The 18,954-nt window shown below is 50.0% G+C and overlaps 1 long non-coding RNA gene across 1 annotated transcript; it reads left to right on the forward strand.

The window, feature by feature from the left end:
* Positions 1-8,247: 8,247 nt before the first annotated feature.
* On the forward strand, positions 8,248-13,417 carry LOC128775029 (uncharacterized). Its single transcript, XR_008419604.1, has 2 exons — positions 8,248-8,714; positions 9,790-13,417. It is a non-coding gene; the product is annotated as an uncharacterized LOC128775029 (long non-coding RNA).
* Positions 13,418-18,954: the final 5,537 nt, after the last annotated feature.

An 18,954-nucleotide genomic window follows, 5' to 3' on the forward strand; every position in this document is an offset into this window, starting at 1 on the left:
CAGAATTTGGTGGTGGGGAGTTGTCGAGATCTGGAATCAGGTTCCCCGAACCAATTACAGTAACTCAGAATGTCAGAGTCCACAGAGCGTGTAAAAGGGATTTGGGGCTACAAGTCAAGGACGGCACACTCGTTCTGCCACTCACTCATTCAACGAGCTTTGGGTGGGTGCTGAGAGTGCTAGGCACTCTTCTGCACGATGCGGATAAAACAAAGCAAGGCAGGGGCGCCTGGGTGGCTCAATCGGGCGAACGTCTGACCGGCTCAGGCCGTGATCTCACAGTTCGTGGGTTCGAGCCCCGCGTCGGGCTCTGTGCTGACGGCTCGGAGCCCGGAGCCTGCTTCGGATTCTGCGTCTCCCTCTCTCTCTGCCCCTCCCCCTCTTGTGCTCTGTCTCTCTCTCTCTCTCTAATGTAAATAAATATTTAAAAAGATTAAAAACAAACAAACAAAATAAACAAAGCAAGACATACTCCTGTCCTTATGAGGCTTACATTCCAGCGGGAGGACGGTCAACGAACAAGATACACAGGTAAACCTGTGCGCGAAGAGAGGGAGGGACCCTAACGAGCGGAGAGGGAAGGGGTTAGCGAGCGTGTGTTTGAAGAGGCATTGTGCACTTGTAGGTAGGGTGACTCACGTCAAGGAGTTCCCTGAGAAGCAGTTTGATTTGGAGATTCGTGCACAGGATGTTTGTTCGGGAGGGCAGCTGGGATCAGCATGTGTGGGGGGAGGGGGGAAAAGGCAGGATGGGGCTGAGGCGGAACCGAGCTGTGACAGGGCCCAGCAGAGACAGCAGCTGGCCCCACACAGAGCTCTGGAGATGGACGGGCCTTCAGAATTGCCAAAAATCAGGCCTTCACAGCCCGTGTTGATCAGTCCGTGGGCCAGGCTGCTCCTGGAAGGAGGTGTGGCCGAGGGTGGGCTGATGGCAATCCTCAAAGGGACCAAGAGGAATCCGGGCCACGCATCCCAGTGTCCACCACGCCGAGGAAGTCGTCAGCGAGAAGGGGATGTGGAACTAAGACCCTGAAGGCGACGAGGGCCAAAGCCTTTCCGGACAGGAGGGGACAGCAAGTGCAAAGGCCCGGGGAGGAATGATGCTTTGGGTGTTCAAGGAGGCGGGTGTGGCTGGAGCGGAGTCGGTGCGGGGGCGGGGAGGGGAGAAGGGAAGACCCCACAGGCCTGACATTTCCTGGGAGTCCGATTGGTGCCTTTGGAGGGTTTTGAGCAAGGGGCGAGCTGGCTCGCATGTGGAGACAGCTTCTCCAGCTTCTGGGGTTAAGGCTGCAGCACGCGAACAAACCCAGCAGGGATGAAACCGGACCCAGAGGGGAGCCCATGGGAATTATCCGGCTGGGAGTGATGGTGCCTCGGGACCAGCTGCAGAAGTGGGGGCTTGACATGCTTCTGGACAGATCTGAAGACGGAGGGAACAGGAAGGCCGACCCGCGGGTGCACAGCGTGAAGGGGCGTGAGGGTGACCCCCCGGTTTGGAGACTGAGCACGCGTTTGAATGGAGCTTCTGTTACAAAAACGGACGCCTTCTCCCAGAACACGCCGTGTCGGGTCCCAGCCTGCCACGCAGGGCCTGCCCCGGGCAGTTAAGAGTCAGCCTTTCTCCAAACCCTTTGGTTCGTTCTCTAAGTGGGAGTCGCCAAGTGATGGGTGGGTGGTTTCACCGGGGGGGGGGGGGCCTAGGGTGAGCAGGGTGTCATGTACGGAGGGACCTCACACAGTGGAGGGGTGTAGACAGACCCCACCATCCAGTTGGGTCTCCTCTCCTCTTCGGGGACGTTTGTACAACAATACTGAGAAATTAATGCACTGAGTGGCAAAACCCGGTACGGATCTCGTAACTACTGTAATTTTGAAGTAGGGGTGGCCATTGATCGGTGACAGGTCACGGGTGCCACTGATGCTCCTCTCGAAGAACGTTCCGTACCTTCGTGATGGAAGGAGATGCTACATTTCAGTTGTAAGTTGGTTGAAATAAGGACGTAATTTCTCCCCATCCTATTTCACGGAACTTCCCCTCGGGTCTCTCAGGATCCCACGGACCCAGGTGAAAAAGCCCTGTATTGCACCAGCTTTGCTGTTGGGGTGCGTAAGCTGAGGCTCAGAGAGGTGAAGCGATTTGCTCGAAGCCACACAGCACTGAGCCGGGATGGGGACCCCGTGCCGTGTGGCCCCAAAGCACTTTGGATCTGCTTTCTGTCTTAATTCGGAGGTAAGCCCGCTTGCTCAGCTGGGCCGATGGGAAGACGAGCACTGCATGTACATGAGGCAGCACGGTCCACGCGGGGGCTCCATGACGTGCCCCTCCCGGATCCACAGACCACCAGGCAAGAATGGGCCCCGAGAGCCTGCCCCACAGCTGGCAACATCCTGGATGACTCGGGTTGTTTCGGGGAGAGCCCGGTTCACTCTCCTGGGCTCCAGCTTGGCAAGATGAGCGGTAGATCCTCGTGGCGGGGGGATGGGCAGGGAGCCGTCCGGTCACGGAAGCACCACGAGGAGTGGGAGAGGTTTTCCTGACCTTGACTCCAACCTGCTAGGCAAGCAAGCCCCAGAAGAGGGACAGAATTGAATCTGTCTCCCAATTCCTTCCACACGGTATGCACAGGCGGAGGGGTGGGGGGAGACGTCCTCTGGAAGGTATTGCTGTTTGGATCTGAGGTCCCTTCATGCCAAATTAGCTGCACGTAGTCTATTCTCTTTTGCTTCCTCTCCGGGGCCCCCTGAGTCATGCCCGGCTCGTCCACAACTGCACCAAGGCCCCAGAGGGTTCTGGGGGTTCCCGGGGCTGAGGCTCTCCCCTGGCAGCCTGAGTGCCCTGGGGAAGCTGGATGGAGACCTGTTGTCTGATGGGACCTGTGTAGTCCCTGTGCAGCGATGGGGCCCAGGAGCTGAAAGGGAAGAGTAGAGTCCTGGGGCTCAGTAGGTTAAGCCTCTGACTCTTGATTTCTCACACTTTGTGAGTTCAAGCTCCACACTGGACTCTGGGCTAACAGTGCCGGAGCCTTCTTGGGATTCTCTCTCTCTCCCTCTCTCTCTGAACTCCCCCCACCCCGCACCATCTCTCTCTCTGTCACTCAAAAAAAAAGGGGGGGGGCACCTGGGTGGCTCAGTCGGTTAAGCATCTGACTTCAGCTCAGGTCATGATCTTGTAGTTCAAGAGTTTGAGCCCCACGTCGGGCTGTGTGCTGACAGCTCAGAGCCTGGAGCCTGCTTCGGATTCTGGGTCTCCCTCTCTCTCTGCCCCTCCCCCGCTCATGCCCTGCCTCTGTCTCTCTCTCTCAAAAATAAACAAACATTAAAAAACAAAGAACAAAAAACAAGAAAAGGAAGCAAGTGGAAACAGTGGGTAAATGGGCGATGGAGTCCCGCCCCCTAGGTTCAAACAGCATCCCTGCCTCTTGCCAGCCACGCACCTTTGGAAAAATGACCTTCCCGGGCAGGTTCCCACATCTACAAAATGGGGATGATGAGCGTATCATCATACCAGACTAGTGGGGATTAAAGGGCATGGCTCACTGAAGTGCTCGGCACATAGGAGAAATGTCATAAATGTTAGTGATTATGCTGTAAAAATACACTTGGGGGTGTCCCGGGCTCGCTCGTGAGTGCTGTACCAGGAATGACACTGACGGGACCCAAACCGTGAGCACGGAATTCGACAAAGGCAAGGATAAAGTTCTCCATCCAAATTCAAAGCGTTGGTTCTCTGTAAGTGTTTTCCCATCTGTGTCTCGGAGAAGAGTCACCTCTCCCTGTATAAGCCCTTGAAACCTTTGGAAGGAAATGTCGAGCGAGAAAACCTAGCTTGTCCCAACTTGTGGGACTTAAGCCATTCCTTTTCTCGGTCAACAAACCCCGCGTGAGCAGCGTCCGTGTGCCTGGCTGGCGACACCAGGGGACAATGGCCAGGCCTTTGTCCCTAAAGGGTTCACCATCCAGGGCTCTAGGGGCCTCCCCGGTGCAAGTTCAGATGAACAGCCTGAAATTTACCAAGAGGCTGGCTTTCTTCCACCCAGAAACTCACGGAAGACGGCGATTCTGGAGGAGCGATCCAACAACCGTTTCTTGGAATCATAAATGTCTGAGCGTTGCTGCAATCCTTTCTATTATCTTGTTTTCTTTTTCCATCGGAGCCAAGATTTTAATGCTACATCTGTGTGAGTATCTTTTGGTAATAAGAACCAAATGTTGTCGGTGGAAATGACTGGAAATTACACTGAGGATCAGAATGTGGGGTTTTAGATTCCCTCTTGGAAGGCAGTGCTGAGAAACAAACACACAAGACGTTTTGCCTCTAAATCACCTCGGGTCGTTGCGACACTCAGGTCTCCCGCCTCCTCCCAGGCATCGGGAAGACGGGGGTGGGGGGGGGTGGGGGTGAAGTGTCTTGGGTGCGGGCGTCCCCCAGCTGGCAGGAAGAGTCCCAGGGTACAACCGAAACCTCTATTAGAAGTCTCCACCCAGATGTCCCACAGGCACCTCAGACTCAACGTGTCCAAACTGCATTCATCATTCCCCCCAGACCTGCTCTTCTGTATGCGAATCCCCCACTGGGGAGAGGCACCGCTTGGTCCTGGGCGGGAAATCTGGGACTTGCCCTCCGTCACCCGTGCTGCCCCACGTCGGTCAAGGGCTGGTCCCCCCCATTCCTCTCGCCCTGGCCGCCGTCCTGGCATGGGGGCCTCCTCCGAAGTCTGGACCACTGCAGACCGCAGCCTCCTCTTGCCCACCTCCGACAAGCCCACTCCTCACCCTTCCAGCCAAAGTGACCTCTGGAAAAATCCAGATTCCACTTGGTCATGGCTCTTTTGGAGACCTGAACTAGAATCGGAATCCCTTGGTGTCTCCCCTTGGATTCCACCTTCGGAGTAAAATGTAAATAACAACAACACAAACCCATATGTGGGGAGCTGAGACCAGGATGCTCCGGGTGGGTCCGCGCCCCTTCCTCCTGTCCACTGTGTTAGACAGATAATGCAGAGCACAACTCCTTTTGCAAATATTAGTAGCCTTCCACTTGGGCTTTGCACTTGAGAGTCACGAGGGGGGACAGAGACCACCCCGGGCCCCATCACCCCTCACGTGGGACCGGCCGCTCGGGCCTGGGCCAGCGTCTCCACAGCGCTGTGTGGCCCGCTTGGGGCAGCCTCAGGGGCTCTGATGAATAACAGATTTGTATCGTTTGCTTTGTTTTGCTTTGTTCCTAGAAGGCAGCCAGGGAGCAAATATTTGCTAGGTGAATGCATAAACCCTGCTTCCCTGGGATAGCTCCCCGGCCAGTCTGCCCTGAGATGCCCAAAAGGCAACCCAAAAGACGCCCAGAAAGAGCTCAGCGTGGGTTTTGTCAAGCTGGTGGTGTCTCCAGGAGAATCCTAACAATGGCCAATGGCTGCCCGAATTATTTCATGTGATCCTGACCACAACCTGTGAGCTACACACGTCGATCACACCCGTCTCCGGATGCGAAATTGAGGCCCTGGTCGGCTAAGTCACGGGCCCAAGGTTTGCGTGGAGCGCTCTCTCTCTCTCTCTCTCTCTCTCTCTGTCTCTTTCTCTCTCTCTCCTCCCTGCCTGGGCAAATTCCCCGGCTGGCCGCCCCGGCTGCACCTATGGAGTCGTGGGTGCAGAGCCCGGAGCAAAGTCGGGTCAACCCTTTCACCCAACAGACGTTGGCTGAGAAGAGTGTATGGATGCATCGGTTAATCCGATGCCAAACAGCCTCCTCCTCCCACAGCGCCCACCCCCTGCAAACCCTGCCCTCCCCTCCCCGCACCCCTTTTGGATTCAGTACTAAAGGCCCCCCACCCCCACCCCCGACAGCTGTAAACTGATATCTGGGAGAGGAAGTCCTCACTCTCCATTCATTTAATATAAACAGCTCAGACGCCAGCCGCTCCCAGGAGTCAACAGCTCCGCGGTCACCAATTTGTTGAACATCCGCGAAACGGTCACCCGTTTCAGCGAACTCATGACAAACGACGTGTGGTTTTCCTGCGGGGAGGCGGGCGTGGGCTCCGGGCACCGGCGGATGGCAGAACGGACAGGGGGGTGGCCTCCGAAGGCGCCCGCTGCCAGCGGCCTCCAGCCGAGGCCTCCTTCCCGGAGCGCGTAATTGGTTGTGCATGCTGTTGTTACGGCCTGTGTGGAAATCGGGACGAAAAGAATTCGGTGGGAAGGTCGTTGTCCGAGACCGCATGGCTGACTCCCCGCGGACGCCTCCTCTAACCTGCTCCCAATTAGGGGTTTGGCGGGAGGGTGCGGGGTGTGGGCCCAGGGCCTGGCTGTTGTTTGCACGGCTCCTTGACCAAATTCTGCCTCTCAGGGCCCTTTGTGGGGCCGTGCGCATCTTCTCCTCGTTTGAAATGCAGCCTGGGAAAAGCCCCGTGGAGGCGAGAAAGCACCAGATCTCACGGGCCAGGCCGCCCTATTGGATTTCATGCGAAGGGCTGCAAAGTCGTTGAGCCCCGTCCCTCCCTCCGCCGGCCTGGGCCTAGCATCCAGGTTAACGGGGCTGACGCTCAGAGTCTGGATGCTTCCAGAAGTGGCTGCCACCTCGATTCGAGAAAAGAGCCGGACGGAAAATTGGGAAGACGCGGTATTTTCTTCCAAGGCTTGGGCATCGTTCCTGCCATCTACAAAAATACTCTTGGCTATATTTAGGCAGTGCCATTAACAGGACTCTCTCTCTCTCCCTCTCTCTCTCTCTTTTCTCTCAAGAACGTCTGTCAGTTTGTTTTTGTCATTTAATATTTTCTCCCGCCACCTGGGGAAGTCATCAAGCGCTCACATTCCTGAATCAACTTTTCCTGCTGTTGGCTAATTAAAATAAACCTCTGGCCAAATTACAACCTTCGTGCCAGTGGAAAGTGTTGGTGGATGTTTTTCCCGCCTCGGGTGGAGAGGTGTTGCTAGAGTTTCTGGGGCGCCGGCTCTGGGCCAGGCACCGTCCGCATTTCTGTTCATCTCGGGCTCTTGTCTACCGTGTGTTGTGAGAGCTGTGCCGTCATCTCATCAGGTCCTGGGCGAGGACACCAAGCCCTAGGGGGTCAAGCCACAGTCGCGGGGGGTGTGGGGACACTGAGATTTGGATCCAGGTTACTTGACTCTTAAATTCTGTGTTGAACACGGCGTTCAGGTACAGGTGGAAGAGACAGACATTGGGGACAGTCACTTCCGAAGTTCTGTGGGCTTCATTTTAAATATATATATATTTTTAACATGTATTCACTTTTCAAGAGACAGAGACGGAGTGCAAGCAGGGCAGGGGCCGAGAGAGAAGGAGACACAGAATCTGAAACAGGCTCCAGGCTCCGAGCCGTCAGCACAGAGCCCAACGCGGGGCTTGAGCCCATGAGCTGCAAGATCACGGCCTGAGCCGAAGTCGGATGCTCAACCGACTGAGCCACCCAGGCGCCCCTTTGTGGACTTCATTTTAATGTGGAAATTCCACAGGGCATCTAATAGCTCCCGGAAGTGTCCTCCACGGAAGGGGCCCTGACCTGGGGCTCAAGGGGACGGACCTCTCTCCTGGTCGCCACCCCCCCCACCCCATCAACACTACATTGAGAAGTCTGCCTGGCTTCCAGCCCTCACCCCCCAATGGAAGCAACAGTGAAGTCCCCGTCACTGTTCCCAGGGGCCCCAGGACGTCAGGTGTGAATTTAAAGCAGTCCCCCAGGCTTCTCTCCGAATGCAGAGCTTGGCACATTGGAAAAAAGCGCCTGCTTTCTGGATGGCCGTAGTCCCTTGCCAGCTTGCAGCGGGTGGCATCTGGGCCGCCATTCACCTCTTGGCCTTGCCACTGTGGGCAGCGAAAGGTTTGCACTGTGCAGCCCTGACTTCCCTCGGCAAGGAGGCTGTCAGTCACAAGTGCACAGCCACATTTTCCAGAACCTTCCCTCTAGCGTCAGGGCCCGACAGACTGCAACAGAGACACGAGGAAATAGGTCATATTGTTCCGCGCCTACAATGTGCCAGGCACTGTTCAGAGCATGTCTAGTTGTATGTTTTTTTTAAATTTTTTTAAACGTTTATTTATTTTTGAGACAGAGAGAGACAGAGCATGAATGGGGGAGGGTCAGAGAGAGAGAGGGAGACACAGAATCCGAAACAGGCTCCAGGCTCTGAGCGGTCAGCACAGAGCCCGACGCGGGGCTCGAACTCGCGGACCGCGAGATCGTGACCTGAGCCGAAGTCGGACGCTTAACCGACTGAGCCCCCCAGGCGCCCCAAGTTGTATTAACTGGTTAATCCGCACCACCACCCTATGAGGTAGGTTCTGTTATTATCCCCACTTAACAGATGGGGGAACTGAGGCTGTCATTTGAGAATACAGGGACCGTGGGGCCAGGCTTCTTTTGAAAACGCAAATCCGTGGGGCCAGGATCTTGTCAACCAAGTCTCCTGGCTTTCCCCTGACACCGACTCTGCTCCGGCAGCCCCCGGAAAACCCTATCATGCCTCTGGATCTCTGCACAGGCCATTTGTCCCCCAGGCTGCCCCTCCCCGCTTGGTCTGCCTGGCAAACACCTCTTTTCATCTTTCAGTAACTATGTGAGCAGCACTGGTTTGATCTCTTTCCAAGAACAGCTCCCTGCTTGCTTCCTCTGGCCCCCCACTGCTCTGGCCACACACAGCTGTCAAGGGACACCTTGCAGGTTCCCCGTGTTCACCGTCCACTTCCTGCGGTCGATGGTGAGTCCTGAGATCCCAGAGATATCCCGGAGGCGGGGGCGGATGTGTGCGACAGGGTCAGAGGGAAGGGCTTGGCGGGAGCTGTGCATTTGGGAGCCAGTGACAAAGAGATGGTAACCAGAGCCACAGGCGAGGAAGAAAGGGCTCAGGAGAAAGCGGGGGGAGAAAAGAGGAGATCCAGGACCCAACACGATGGGAAGGGCAGGGGGACGCCGTGGCCGGTGGGACAGGAGAAGACCCAGGGGCGGGTGGAGTCACAGAAGGGACTCCAAGGAAGGGACTGCTTTCAGGAAGAGGGATGGCGGCCATGTTGAATGGCCTCCTCGTAGGAGCAGACGCTCTGTTTCCACCTGCACTCAGGCCCTTCCACGTCTTCCACAAGATGGCGGAGAGCGTGGGGCAGGGGCTTAGTTTTTGCTTGTATCCACATCCCCAGCATCTCACCACCACCCCCGCCCCGGGCTGCCTCAGGAATGGAGACATGCAAATATCCACTTCCGGTTTCCCTGAAGCAGGTGTGGATTTGTTTTTGGGAAACCGGGCTACTTTCTGGGAGTTAAAGACGGGTACATGTGTCCTTGATTGCAAGAGGCCCGTGCTCTCCCCAAGGAATCCGTGGCAGCAGACAACTGTGGGGTAAAATGAAACACCCAGATGTGCTGTTCTACGTGGAAGGGGGAAAAAAAGCCCGGCTGTGCTCGCTGTGGCTTTGTTTGGCTTTTAAACACTGATTGGTCAAAGTGAATGATGTTTTCCAGATGCTCCCATCTCCTCCAGTCTGGAGTCCGGCTGGCCAGCTGGGCCCCCGCCGTGGGCCTCTCCTTCAGTCCCCTCTCCGGGGCAGCCAGACGGTCTCCCTCAGGCCCAGCTTCCACCCGCCTCGCTGTGGCTGTGGCTGTGACCTCGCTTCCTGCCGCAGAGGAGGGCTGGACGGGTGGCACCCGTGGGCCCTTCCTGTTCTCACACTCTGTAGTTGGGCGCCTCCTGGGCTGGCGACTACCGGGCATTTAAGGACCCCCAGGGGGTTAGCAGTAGCGATGTCTTTTATTTGAAAAGTGCTTCGTTCTCTTCGTAGACACGGCCCTACAGGTCTGTCCTGAGCTGCCTGCCCGGCACCACGTCCTATCGGGAAACCCGCCCCTGCCAACGTCAGCCCCACGCCGACTCCTGCCTCCGAGCTGCTGTCCTTTGGAATTTATCACACCCCGCCTGGACTACGATGGATAGTTTTCTTCTCTCGGGGTAACAGACTGTCTTAGATTCTGATACTTGCAAAAAACTGGCGAGACACCTAGGTTGACATTTCTTTTCTCACCTTTTATTTTGAAATAATGATAGTCACAGAAGGTTGCAAGAATAGCACAGAGGCTTTTCCGTCCCGGGTGATGGAGGCGATCCCTCCCACGAGGCACAGCTAAAAACTCTGGACATTATGTATAAAACGAGTAAGGGGAAGATTCTGCAAGGTGGAGAGAGGCAGGAAGGCCGACGAGGGGCCTCAGGACCCAAGCAACGACACGACGGTGAGCTCCCGGGGTTCTCTTTGGCCGTATGCACCCTAGACCTGGGGCTGAGGCGGCTGCCATCTGGGAATGCCAGCAGGCACAGACAACCAGAAGCCCGACAAAAGCTCGTTCTCTCTAGCCACGGGACCGGGAAGGGGCAGCCCAGCAAGACAGAAAACTTTGAGCCAAAACCTGCCCTACTTTAGCTAAACACACAGAAGAAAACAGGGCTTTGCCCAGGCCCACCCCAGGCTGTAACGAGGGCCCGACTTCCCTACTGGGGTGGTGTCAGGGATGGCTGAGTGGGGAGCCAAGACTTTCGTCCCTGCCAGCTGGGAATGAGGCCCCTCTCCCGTGGCGGTGTCAGTAAAGACACGTGGGGAGTCTCGACCTCTACCCCAGCTCAGCAGTAACAAGGCATTTCTCCCCCTCCCCATGGGGGTTTTGTCAGAGGAGGCCAAGTAGGGTCGGGACCTTTACTGTGGCCCAGTGGTAACAAGGTCACCCTCCCCCCCAGTCCCCCGACCCGGGACTCCAGGTGGGGAGAGTTAACAAAGCACCTGTATCCCTCCCAGCCGGGGAGATTTTGGCGCAGGCTCGGTGGGGAGCCAGAACTCCTACCCACCCCCCAGTGGGAATGGGAAGCACCCACCTTGGGTGTCAAGAAAGGCTGAGTGGAAAACCAGCATTTCCAACTCTACCTGGCAACAGTAAGGCAGCCCCCCACTCCCCCTGCCAGAGTGGTGTGAGAGAAAGCCAGCTGAAACAGAAGGTTTAAATAAGATCCAAAATCGCATACGTAATACGAGAACGTCCAGGTTTCGGCTGAAAATCACTCATCAGACCAAGAACCAGAAAGACCTCAAACAGAATGGAAAAAGGCAATAAATAGATACCAACCCCGAGATGACAAGAGATGTTAGCTTATCTGGCAAAGATCACCAAGCACCCATGAGAGAAAGGCGTTGGCAAGCAGTTATGAATGTGCTCAGAGCAAATGAAAAAATAGAAAGTCTCAGCAAAGAACTAGGAGATAGAAAAAGGGAAGAATCTGTAAACTGGAAGACAGAATGATAGCAATCACCTGATATGGACCCCTGAGGGACAACAGGCTGGGGGTGGGGAATGAACAGAGCCCCAGTGACCCTCGGGATTGTGACAAAGGATCAGATCTTTGTTACATCGGAGTCTTAGAAGGGGAAGAGAAAGAGGGGGGAGCTAAAATAATAACTGAAAGCTTCCCAAATCTGGCAAGAAACATAAACTATAGCTTCGAGAAGGCGAGCACATTCCAAATACAATCGGTCTGAATAAATGCACACCAGGACACGTCATAGTCAAAATTCTGGAAACTAAAGACAAAGAAAAACTTCTCAAAAGCAGCAGGAGGAAAGGGACATCCTACCTACAGGGGAAAAAATAGGAAGAATAGCACAGAGGCTATTATATTATAGCAGACTCCTCACTAGAAATCACACAGGCCTGGGGCTCCTGGGGGACTCAGTCAGCTAAGCATTCAACTCTTGATTTTGGCTCCGATTATGATCTCATGGCTCATGAGTTTGAGCCCTGTGTTGGGTTCTGCACTGAGCGTGGAGTCTGCTTGGGATTCTCTCTCACTCTCTCTGCCTCTCTCCCATTCTCTCTCTCTAAAAAGGAAAGAAAGAAAGAAAGAAAGAAAGAAAGAAAGAAAGAAAGAAAAGAAAAAAGAAGAAAAAAAAGAAAAAAAAAGAAAGAAATCACAAAGGCCAGAAGGAAGTGGCAGGATATTTAACAAGGGCTGAAAGGAAAAATTCAGAATTCTATATGCAGAGAAAATATTCCCGCAATGAAAGGAAACCAACACATTATCAGACAACGGAAAGCTAAGAGGAAGTTTTGTCAGTCGACCTGTCCTAAAATAATTGCTAGAGGAAATTTTCTAGACAGAAAGGAAGCAATGAAATGAGAAGCCTTGGAATATTGGGAAAGCAAGCAAAAGTATGGGAAAATACAATGGGTTTTTCTTCTCCTCTTTAGTTTTCTAAATTATGTTTGACATTGGCTGATGTGTTTCCAAATATACGTAGAAGGAATATTTAAGACAACTATAAATGGGAGAGTAAAGGAACCTGAAGGGAGGTATGATGTCTACATTTCACTCTGACTGGTAAAATGATCTCGATAGACTGTGATAAGCTTTGTATCTATAACACAATAATATCTAAAGCAACTTCTAAAATAGTTCTACAAAGCAATATCTTAAAAAACATGACAGACAAATGAAAATGGAAGTCTAAAGACTACTCAAGTAACTCACAGGATGACACGGGAGAAAATGGAAACAAACAAAAAGGGAATAAATATAATACAAAGGCCAAAGGCAGATTGAAGCCCTAACATGTCTGTCAGTAATGAAATGTTAATGGTCATTTACCACGTGAAGACAACTAAATGACAGAAGTTGGCAATTAAGAGATGGGAGTTAGCATAGTGGATTTTTACACTGACCCAACTGTATTCTGTCCACAAGAAACTCACTTACAATGGTGTAGGCAGGTTAGAATCAAAAGAGTAGAGAAAGATATATCACATAAATATCAATCAAAGGAAAGCAGTGGCTACATTAATGTCAGATGACGTAGATTTCATAGCGAAGCAAATTACTGGAGATACAGATTGTATGATGATGAATGGACAGATCTACCAACAAGACGCACCAATTCTGAATGTGCATCAAAGAACACAGCCGCAAATTTTGTGGAAGAAAAGCGTGTAGGCTTGAGAGGAGAAATAGATCACTCTACATTTGTACTTGGAGACTTCAACGTGCCTCTCCCAATGTTTGAAAGAATAGCTAGACAGAATATCACCAAAGACACAGATCTCAACAACACTGTTGACCAACAGGACCTACACAACACTTGTAGAACACCCTACCCCACAATAGCAGGACACATATTCTTTTCACTTCCAGGAAATCTACACCAAGATAGACCATATCCTGGGCCATAACACAGACCTCAAAATAATTAAAAGAATTGAAACCATACAGCATGTTCCCTAATCACAACAGAAGCCAACTAGAAATTAATGACAAAAAGCTAACAGGAAAATCTCCAGACACTGGGAAATGAGACAACTTGCTTCCAAATAATCCATGGGTCAAAGAAGAAGTCTCAAGGGAAGTAAAAAAAAAAAAAAAAAAAATACACGGAGCTGAATTAAAGTAAACATATGACGTATCAAAATGTGTGAGACACAGATAAAGCAGTACCGAGAAGGAAATTTATAGCATGGAATGCATACATTAGCAAAGAGGTAACACCTCAAATCAACAATCCAGGGTTCCACCTCAAGATGCTGTAAGAGGAAGAGAAAAATAAACCCAAAGGAAATAGAGATAAGGAAATAATGAAGAGTAGAAATCAGAAGATAGAAGAAAAAAAAATAGAAGCAGAGAAAAATCCACAACACAAAGAGTTGGTTCTTTGAAAGATAAAACCAACAAATGCAGCAAGACTGACAAATGGCAGAGAGAAATATACAAATTGCCATGTCACTCCAGATCCTTCCTCTAAGGGTTAATGAGGGAAATCTATGAGCAACCATGTACACATAACATTTGGCACCTTAGATGAAATGGGTCACCTTCTCTGGAAATTCACACTAATCACAAATCACTCAATATGAAACAGATCATTGGAACAGCCCTACAACTATTAAGAAAACTGAATTCATTATTTTATAACTCCTAGAAAAAGAAGTCTCCAGGTCGAGATGGTTTTACTGACAAATTCTACCAAATGCTTAAAGAAGAATTAACACTAATTCTACACTGTCTCTTCCAGAAAATAGAAGGAGGAACACTTTCCAAATTCATTTTATGAAGTTAGTATTATCCTGATATCAAAACAAGATAATGACAGGACAATAAAAAAAAATTTTACAGACCAATATCCCTCATGAATTTAGATACAAACATCCTTGACAAAATAGTAGTAGGTAGAATTTAGCAATGCACAGAAATAATTATATACCATGACCACATGGGGTTTATTCCGGGAATGAAATCTGGTTCAATATTTCAAAATCAATCGATGTACTTATTAATGAGCTAAAGAAGAAAAAAAATGATATGATCATATCAACTGCAAGGTCAGGTTCAGGGCAAAATCTGTTCTGACCAATTTTATTCAACACTGTGCTGGAGGGTCTAGTCAGTAATAAAAAGCAAGAAAAGGAAATAAAGGGCATTACAGATCGGAAAGGAAGAAATAATACTGTCCCTAATCACAGATGACATAATTTTCTACGTAGAAAATTCCAAGGAATCTGCAAAAAACTCCTGGCACTAATAAGTGAGTTGAGCAGTACCTCAGGATACAGGATGAATTTACAGAAATCAAATTTTTCTGTATACCAGCAATGAACATGTGGACACCAAAATTAAAAATACAATGCCATATATCATCACTCAAACATGCAGTACTTAGGTATACACCTAATGGAGCATGTACAGGATGAAATTTAGACAATGCTGATGAGAGAAACTAAAGAAGAACTAAGTGAATGGAGAGACATACATTGTTCCTGGATCGGAAGATACAACGAGGTAATGATGTGTCGATGTGTCCAAACAGGTATACGTGTTTAATGCAATTTCTATTAAAGTCCCAGCAAGATATAGACAATATAGAGATATAAAGATTATTCCAAAATCTACATGGAAAGGCAAAGAAACTAGACTAGCTAAAACAATTTTGAAAAGGAAGAATAAAGGGAGAATCGACGTACCCAGTTTGATGACTTCTACAGCTACAGTAATCAAAACTGTTCTATTGACAAAGGAAGAGACGCGTAGACCGATGGAATGGAATAAACAGCCTAGAAGTAGAACCACATGAATAGGCCCAACTGACTTTTGATAAAGGTGCAAAAGTAATTCAATAGAGGAGAGATAGCCATATCTACAAACGGTGCTGAAGCAATCGAACATCCATCGCCTAAAAAGTAAATACATAAGTAAATCTCAACCTCAGTTCCACACCCATCAAGAAATTCAGTCAAAATGGATCACAAACTTAAGCGTAAAATGTAAAACTTTCGGAAAAAGAAAGCATGGGAGAAAATCTGTGGGAACGAGGTAAAATCTGGGACCAGTGAGGTGTTTTCAGAGGTGATGTCCCCGGCATTATTCAGGAAAGGAGACATTCGTGAATTTGAGTCATTAAAATTTAAAAATTTTGCTCTGAGAAAAATCCTGTTAAAAACATGGAAATACAAGCTACAAACCGGGAGGAAATATTTGCAAACCCCATATCCAACAAAGGACCAGTATCTGGAATACAGCAAGAGCTCTCAAAGAACAAAACTCAACAGCAAAAAAAGCCTCCCGTTTAAATAGAAAATGGACAAAAGACACGAAGAGACATTTCATCAAAGAAAATATACAGAAAACAAACAGGCACATGAGAAAGATGGCCAACACCCTTAGCCATTAGGGAAATGCAAATGAAAGCCATAGTGGGAGGGGCTCCTAGGTGGCTCAGTCGATTAAGCATCCAACTTTGGCTCAGGTCATGATCTCACGGTTTGTGAGTTCGAGCCCTGCCCATTGGGCTCTGTGCTGTCAGCACGAAGCCTGCTTTGGATGTCCTCTCTCTCTCTCTCTCTCTCTCTCTCTCTCTCTGCCCCTCCTCTGCTCATGCTCTTTCTCTCTCAAAAACAAGTAAACATTTAAATAAATAAATAAATAAACAAATAAATAAAACCACAGTGGGATGGCTCGGTACACGCCTATCAAAATGGCTAAAATAAAAAACAGTGACAACACCAAATGCTGGTGAGGATGTGCAGAAACTAGGGAATGTAAAATGGTTCCGCCAGTCTGGAAAATAATTCGGCAGTTTTTTAAAAAATTAAGTGTTCAGCTACCGTATGCGCCCCCCTCCCCAGCAATTGTCTTCCTGGGTACATATCCCAGAGAAATGAAGATTCATGTTCACATAACAACCCATACCCTAATGTTTATAGCACCTTTATTCTTAACGGCCCAAATCGGAATAACCCAGATGTTCTGGAGTATTCACTGAGCATGTTCACGGTCAGTCTGTGTGGCGAACCTTTATCAAACTGGGGGGCTCCTTTCTGTTCCTAGTTTGCTAAACTTTTTTTTTAATCATGAATAGATATTGAATTTGTCAAATGCTTCCTCTGTATCTATTGAGATGACTATATATAATTTGTGTCCTGTGGTGAATTGCATTGATTAATTTTTAAATGTTAAACTTGCATTTCATTTCCATGATAACTCCAACGTGGCCATGATGTATTATCCTTTTGATACGTGGCTGGATTTGATCAGACAGTATCTTGTTAACGATTTTTGTGTCTATATTCGTGAGGGATATTAAGCCGCAATTTCCTTTTCTCCTAGCGTCTCTGTCTGGTTTTGGCACGAGAGCAATGCTGGCCTTTGAAAACGGCTTGAGAAGCATTCCCTTCTCCTCGGCTTTCTGAAAGAGTTTGTGTAAAATCAGTATCCCTTTTATCTTAGGTGTTTGATGTGATTCGCTTATTAATCTTCCGATCTTCCCTCTAACTAAGCGTCAATCCCGCTCCCAATACAGTAGGTCCTTAGCACGCGTGGGGTGAACGGATGCGTTGCTTCTGGATCAAAGGTCACACATTCGAATGGCTTCGAGGCTGAACCAGTAAAGTAAGTAGGTGAATCGGCTGAGTCCGTAATAGGGAGCGGTGGGGCCTGTGGCTAAAGGGTAAAGCCTTCAGATTCAAGCTGTTGAAAAAACTTACTTGTGGATCTCACCTGCAGACCTGTGGTTTGCAACCCCTATCGGCAGTTCTAATCCCCGTTTTGCGAAGACCCGGAGAAGATGAGAGCGAGCGTTCTGCGAGCCCTCTCTTACTCGGAGATGGAAACTGTGTACACGCGGCTGTTTGTTGCTTTCTTTGCGCTGGGCCGCCTGTTTCTCTGCCTCCCTGCTCCCGTGTCTCTCACGCTTATGACCCTGAGGTTGCGAACTCCTGGTAAAGCCTTGGCTTTCAAACGGAAGGCAGGGGGCATGGTGGCATTATGCAGCCAGGCAAAGTGGCAGCTGCCTCTGCAAAGGTCGGGCAGGTGGGAAATGCCACCGTTTGCTCTTTCCAGCCCAGGCCCAGGTGGGAGCCTTGCCGGCAACACACAGTATTCGGTATTCGGGCAGCGTTTTGTGGCCAGTGGGCCAGAAGCGCGCAGGAGTTGAAATTCTCTCTCTGGGTTGTCCTGGAACTTTTGTTCATACCCCCAGGTATCCGGGGAGCGGATTCACTGAGCAAAGCTCCCGGAACGTGCAATCACGTGTCCCAGACTTCTCAAGCCACTCTCCCTGCCTCTCCTTCTTCTGAGTTGCGTTCACGGGCAGGGTCACTCGGCAAAACTTTGGACAGTGTGCGTCCGTGCTGGGTGTTCAGGGAATAAGCTGGACACAGCCCGGCCCCTGAAGTCCCAGGACTGTGTCCCGTCGCCGTAATGGCTGGAAACCTTCAAAGAAAGACACAACAGGCTCACACTGTGCTTCCCAAGGCAAGGACAGGTATTGAACATTTAAAAAATCTTTCCGTTCAAAAGTGTCAAAATAAAAAGCAAAGCCTTGTCTTCTGAAGGGTTAAGCGTCCACACGGGAGAAAATTGCTCATGTGGGACTAATTCTTTTCCAAACAGGCTTCGTCCCTGAGGGGTTACCGGGTGGTGTTTTTAGGGAGTTGAAATGTTCTGTTACAGCACAGCGGGGGTCGCGCTGGCGGTGTGGACCCTCACTTGGGTCTCGGTGGTGACTTCAGGGTTTAAAGCAGTTGTTTTGATCAGCTCTGAAGTCTTACGCATTCTGAACAACTCCGAACGACGAATAAATTCTCACTTGTGCCTCTAAAGTAGAGGTCATCTCTTTACAGGCTGTTTTATTTTTCTATTAAAGTTTCAGAAATGTATTTTGAATTTTCCCTGGCTCAGAATGAAGTCATAAGACCTCAGAATTGCCAACAGACGCTCTCTTGCTAGAACGTGAGTGTGTGGGGAAGTTTTATTCAAGTGATTTTCGTGTGCAGAAGAAGATGAGGCACGTCTAAAACCTGCCATGAAAAATCTCAGGGGGAATGTCTCAGATTCGATTTCAGGGTTCGGTCTCGCGTAGATAATGACGGTCTTTAACGTACACACGTATTTGCCCTCTTTTTCCGCTTGGGCTTATGTTTTGTTTGTTTGGCCTATGTCCCTGCTGTGACTCTAATGTTGCCGAAACTTGAACCTGGAAAACTGGCGCTTGAGATTAGGCATAAAATTATAAGACTGTATACCTCCAAATGTTTTTCATGCACTTTGGATGAAACTGAGTCTTCAGCTCCAATGTTCCTTTGTGCCAATAATGAGCATGTGCTGGGACTAATGCAGGTTGTTGAGGGTGCTTGCCAAGCGTACTTCTAAAGCTAACCCCATTAGGGGAAAAAAAAAGAAATAGCATTACGGCACGTTGGCTCGAAAGCAGTTTACCCAATGGTTGGCCCCCAAATGTTTCTCATTAAGGATCTTCCCCAAGGACAGGCCTGGGACTTGTTTATTCCTTAAAAATCAGTCCCTAGCTCAGGGTCCGACGGTGTTAGGTGCTCAGTAGATACAGGCTAAATGGATTCTTTGAAAACGTTTGACACCAACAGGTGCGTGAAGAGGATGGGTCCCCAGGAGTACGATCCACGCCTCA

This window comes from Panthera pardus, unplaced genomic scaffold (assembly GCF_024362965.1).
Source record: "Panthera pardus isolate Hobbes unplaced genomic scaffold, ASM2436296v1 HiC_scaffold_6, whole genome shotgun sequence".
NCBI lineage: Eukaryota > Metazoa > Chordata > Mammalia > Carnivora > Felidae > Panthera > Panthera pardus.